This window comes from Mus caroli, unplaced genomic scaffold (assembly GCF_978045245.1).
Source record: "Mus caroli unplaced genomic scaffold, Mus_caroli_1 scaffold_18, whole genome shotgun sequence".
NCBI classification, from domain to species: domain Eukaryota; kingdom Metazoa; phylum Chordata; class Mammalia; order Rodentia; family Muridae; genus Mus; species Mus caroli.
The window spans coordinates 46,203,506-46,209,969 of NW_028227273.1; positions in this window are offsets into that span (position 1 = coordinate 46,203,506).

A 6,464-nucleotide genomic window follows, 5' to 3' on the forward strand; every position below is an offset into this window, starting at 1 on the left:
CTCTCACGTCTCTGGCGACAGGGACTGCACAAGAGCGGATGCCACGTGTGTGCAGTTCTGGTTCTCACTCAGTCTGAAGCAGAGGACACGCGGCGAAAAGGCTGTGATGCTCCCAGGTATGGCTGATGAGGGTTGGGACAGGAGAGTCGGCCCTCGTGGTGCAAGCTGGTCCACCTATAGAGAACGTGGGGCCCAGTTCCTGTCCAATCCCATACTCCGGCCCCTCCCCTCTCCTCCGCCAATCGCTGGGTACCCTGATGCTCATTTATGTTCACTGGCTTGTGGAACAGCCCGCTGTGTTTGTGAGTTTGCGGAGTTTGTAAGTACCCATAGCTGTGCAGAACTCTCTCTCTCTCTCCAGCACAGACATTTGTCAAAAATGACGCTCCAGTCATCCATGCCACCGGAGACAGTGACAGATGTGCTCTCTGGCTCTGCTGTCCAGGCTGCTGAGGATAGATGAGGCCGCTGGCACCCGCTGAGCTAGTTTGTGCAGGCAAAGGAAGCGGAGACCAGGCTAGAGACAAATTACAGTCAGGTCACTCGCCGTGGCCTCCTCAGGGCTAGGCCTGCTCCACACCGGCCCCACCCAGTACCCGAAACTGGTCCAGACCGGTCGTGCCCTTTGGGTGTGTGTTTGGGATGTGAGTGCAACCACTGACATGATGCCTTTAGGTTGTTATCAGTAACAATATATAACGTTTGAGCCTTTAGTCCCTAGTGACCTGCGATGGGGTCTCTGAAGCTGAGATCAGAAACAGTTCCTGCACCATCACACGAGTGCTACAAGCAGACACCAGCTCCAGGACAGGGAAGACGATAAGGCTGTCCCTGATATGGCAGTATCCCAGCCCCTAACAGCTGTGCTCCCTTCCTTCTTCCTCCAAAGCAACACTGCATGGCTTTCCCACACTGTCTGAACCCAGTCAGCCCAGCCCAGAGGTCATTAACCTGTCCTCTCTGTGTCCCGGAAGCCGGCTCCTAGTCCTCCGAGATCATGTAGCTATGTTTATAACTAGTAAAGGAAACGGACCTCATAAAACCAAGATGTCACACAGGCTCTCTGTGAGTGCCCCGACACGACACGAACTGCCTGCTTCCCCTCCCCACCCAAAAGAGGATGTGAGGGGAGGTGTTTGTCTGAGGTCTTGCAGAAGTCCCTCCTCCCTTTCTTTAAGTCTTTATTTTCTCATCCATAAAATGGGACAGCAATTGGGCCCACAGACACAAACGCCTGCCCCACTGAGATGGCTCAGTCAGTCAGTAAAGCCTTTGCTGGGCAAGCATAAAGGACCTCGGTTTGAATCCTAGCACCCACATAAAAAAAAAAAAAAGAATGTTCCCCACCTGTGTAATACCTAGTGCTGGTGTGGAAGTAGGGCTAGGAAGACCCCTGGGAGCTATTAGTCAATTCGTTTACAGAAACAGATGGTTTCTGGGTTCAGTGAGAAGCATGTGTTAAAAGGGGGGGGGCAGTGGTCTGGCTAGACAGCCCAGAGGTAAAAACACATATTTACCACTCTTTCAGAGGACCTGGATTTGGTTCCCAGGTTGAGTAACTACAGCTCTGGGCAGTGGTTCTCAACCTTCTTAATGCTTCAAACACTTTAATACAGTTTCTCCTGTTGGGGTGACCCTCCCCCCAACCATAAAATTATTTCCATTGCTACTTCGTAACTGTAATTTTGTCACCTTTATGAATCATAATGCAAATATCTGTGTTTTCTTACGGTCTTTGGAGATCAAGACCCACAGAGAACTACTGCTCTAGGGGATGTGATGCCCTCTTCTGGCCTTCAGAGATACCTGCACACACATACCCACACAGAAACATAGGTACACATAATTAAATCTTAAATAATAATAATAATAATAATAATAGAGAAAGAATTGAGAAAGGCACCCGGTGTCAAGCTCTGATCTCTACATGTGCACATACAATGTGAACATTTACATATGCATGAGCACACACACACACACACACACACTCCAGCATCTGGCAGAGCCGGTGCCTGATTGAAGACACACACTGTAGGTAGGGGTATTGATGAGAGCAGCTACAGTGTCTCAAATGGGAAAACGGGAGAGGGCAGGTCCCGCCGCATAGAGACTTCCTTCCAGCCCAAGCCTTCTGCGTCTCAATGGTCCCACACCCTCTTCTCTGCCCACTCCCGATTCCTTGCGCCTCCCTTCCCTTTAGTGAGCCTGGCAACTGTTTCACTCATGAGTGGGTGGAGCAGAGGGAGCTGCAGAACAGCAGGCATTGCTGCTCTTAATCACCGCAGCCAAGTGTTCTGCAGCAGAGAGGCTGGGCTCTTGGGACCTGGCCCTTGCTATCACACCTCACACCTGCCTGACCCACCTCACAGGCCTTCCCAAGAGCTCAGCTGTGGAGAGAGCAGCCTCAGGTTTACAAAGACCGGCCATTCCAGCCTCCTGAAGTCACGCTGGGACACCCACGCTGGGAAAGAATCGCTCTTGCTGTTCGGGCTCTGTAAACACTTGAAAAGTCATTTTCTTTTTCGATCTGTGGGCAGGATGCCACCAAGCTCAGAAGCATCGTTAAAAAGAGACCTTGACAGATTTTTTTTTTCCAGCTTTTTCAGGGGCTGGAGTGGAGTTGGGTGTTGGCTTTTGGTTTTCTGTTTTCTCTCTCTCTCTCTCTCTCTCTCTCTCTCTCTCTCTCTCTCTCTCTCTCTCTCTCTCAGACACACACACACACACACACACACACACACACACTTTTTGGATAAACACATAGATCAGCATCATCTATATTCATCAGACAGTGTGCCGTGTTCAGTACAAAATTACCCCTGTTTTGCATGATTCTCCCCTTGTGATTAATATAAATGACTTAAGTTAATTATGTTTCTGCTCATGGAAAAATGTATTTGTCAAAGAGCGAAAGCATCACTAAGGAATGCGCGCTGTCATTCCAAGGAGGGCTGGGTTGCAAATGAGCAACCGGGAGCCTGGGAAGGGAGTCGCCTGTCTGGGGGTGTCACCCTGATGGAGTAGGCATGCTTCATATTTACTAACAGTGACAAAAGCATTCTTCTTAGTTAAACACTCGTGTTCCCTGATGAGGTAGATTGATGTCATTATTATTAACCATAATGATACCTCAGACATCCAGAGAACGGTTTTTTGTCGAGATCCCAAGCTGATCTACGCGGATCCAACTTCCTCCGGGCCTCTCACAGGACATGGATGTTGTGTGCCACAGTAACCAGACCCCCAACTGCCCTGGGAATGAACAGTTTGCAGAAGCAGAAAAGCCAATGCAGGACGTTGGAATACGAGAGGAGAGACGGGAGCAAAGGCAAACCATGGAGAACTCACGGGATCCCAGAGTTAAGAAGGAAGCTGAGACACTAGACCACCCGACTGCATCCCTGGACCAATGTGAAGACTTAGGCCCAGAGAGGGCAAAGATCTTGCCTGGCAGCACACAGCATCTGTGATGGCTTATATGGACTGTCAGCCTGACAGGACATAGAGTTGCCGAGGGATGTACCTGGTTAGGTTAACTGGGGAGGGAAGGCTCACCTTCCCTGTGGTCGGCACCATCCGCTGGACAGGGTCTAGACTTTAGAAAAGGGAGGACGGAGCCGTGGGGTTCATCACTCTACTTCCTGCCTGGTGCAGTGTGGCCAGCTGCCTCGCACTTGCACCCCTGCCACCGTGTCTTCACCGACATATGAAGTGAGAGTTGAAGGAAGTCCTTCCTTCCTACATTGTCTTTGTCACAGCAGCAGGACAGTAACTAAGGCCACCTGAGTGGCAGAGCTGGGTGGAAGGTCTCAAGGCTTTGGAATTCACACCCCTTCTTTCTTTCTCTCTCTCTCTCTCTCTCTCTCTCTCTCTCTCTCTCTCTCTCTCTCTCCCTTTCTTTCTTTTCTTTCTTTCTTTCTTCCTTTCTTCCTTTCTTTCTTTCTTTCTTTCTTTCTTTCTTTCTTTCTTATAGTCTCTGTTTCTTCTTTATCACCGAGGAGCTAAAGCTTCCTTCCCCTTAGGCAGGTGGCCTGTGGCCCTAACACGGGTGGGTGGTCCCTCAGAACAATGGAGACATCTCTAGGTCACTGACTTTCTCCAGAGTGTGTGAAGTGACCACTCTGTCCCTCTCACTGTGGGGTTTCCCATAAGTCAATACTGGAGACGAGACTGGAGTGTTGGTGGTCCCTGTTCAAGGGGATCCCAGAACAGACCATGGGGGGAGGGGCAAGTGATTCAAGGAGGTAGGACAGTGGGTGGGAGGGGTATTGATGAGAGCAGCTACTCTACAAGCCTGGGCTCACTCCTGCAGAGACCACACCTCTGCTGCCTTGGGGTGAGTTGAAATGCTCATTCAATGGCTCCTACCCCTGCCCCCGTCAGTTTCCATCCCTTCTGCTAACCCCGAACCCAATCAGAATAAACTCCTGATGAGCCAGAATTATCTAGGAGCCACAAATCTGAGCACATTGCTGTGATGTGCCAAGGAGCTCAGGCATCATGTAAGCATCAGCACCAGGCTCACATGAACTTGAACACTGACCAGAAGAATATAAGAGTGGGGGCAGCCAAAATGTCTGTGACACCACCCTGATCCATGAGCACTACCACCCTGCTGTGATGGTCAGAATCCATTGACCTGGCTTTCCTTTCCCATGGCCACTTTATTTTATTTATCTGCTTAAATAGCAGGTCTAGCTCTCTAAATATACTGTAAGCTATTTAAGGACAAAATTCAAACCACCATCATTAAGTCAGTCAATTATTTAATGAGCACCTGCTATATATATGCAGGTCCCTCTTATGTTAGAGATAGAGAGATGTCTTCAAGAGTGTTACAGCTTAGTGGCGGAGACAGGGATAAAGATCACAACTTAGAGCAGCACTTAGAGGCTCCAAGATAAAAAAAAAAAAAATGTAAGGCAGCAGAAACAATATAGTAGAAACTGGTTCTTCTGAGAACTTCGAGCAAAATTCTAGATAAAAGGAGCCACGGCTGGGAACACTTAACTGTTCCAATACCTATCCTCTTAGAAAGCAAATTATGACAGTGTCGTGGAATAAATGCTTATATACAGCCAACAAGAACATCAACGCCCAGGCTCCAGAGAATGAGGGAGCTTGGTGATGCTCAGCAGAGAGAAGGGGAATGGTGGAAGAGGAGAGACGGCCACATTAGGATACTAAGGAAGGGAGACCTGGATGTATAAGTTCATGTGTGTACATGTATGTGTACATGTGTAGATAGATAAAAAGATGGAAGGATAGACTAAATAGATGGATGGAAGGAAGGATGGATGGATAGATAGACAGATGATTGTAATACATGGATGATATGACATATGAATGGATGGAGGGATGAATGGATACATACATACATATTTACATTCATACATAGATACATATATAGATACATAGAAACATAGGTACATAGGTAGATAGATAGATGACTATAATATATAGATGGATATGACATATGGATGGATGGATGGATGGATGGATACATTGATAAATACATAGATACATAGAAAGATACATAAATAGATGCATAGAAACATAGGTACATAAATTCATAGACAGACAAATAGAGATGATATGACACATGGATGGATAGATGGATGGATGGATGGATATATACATACATTCATGCATATATAGATATATAGACACATAGATAAATTGATACATAGATACATAAAAACATAGAAACATAAAAAACATGGGTACATATGGTACATGGGTACATAGATACATAGATAGATACACAGACAGATAATTATATGGGTGGATATGACCCACAGATGGATGGACCGATGGATGGATGGATGGATGGATATAACACATGGGTGGAGGATAGACTGGATGCTTATAATATATCATGGACGGGTAAGATTACACACTGATGGACAAAGATTAGAAAATTAAGCTTCTGTAAGAAGAGAGACCACAGAATTATTCATATTCAAAGCCAAGCTTTGAAGAAAAGGCAAATAGTGGACCAAAATTACCCAGTGAGTAACCGTTGGGGAAGGAAGCTTCTGAAATGCGGATGACCATCTCCGGGCTCAGGGGATCCTAGAAGGCAGAGCATCCCAAACCCTCCTCAGTTTTCCCTTCATGGTGAGAATCCAATAACATTTAAACCATTAAATCCAAGAAACATACAATGGTTTCACAGGAGCATTAATTAAACTTTGGAGGCTGGAAGCTATTGAATCATCTCCTCCTTTCGGTATTAGCGTGTTTACTCATCAGGACTCCATTTTTAATACCAGTCTAATTAAAGCATGTCACCACAGTCCGTCAGTGACGACTACAGAGGAGGAGACGCACGGGGGCAGGAGGATTATTCAGTCAGCAGCTCTTCGCTGAGTGTGTTCTGTGTGCCAGGCGAGTCACGGGGTCTACGAGAGAAGAGTACAGGGGTGCCATGCGAGTCACGGGGTCTACGAGAGAAGAGTGCAGAA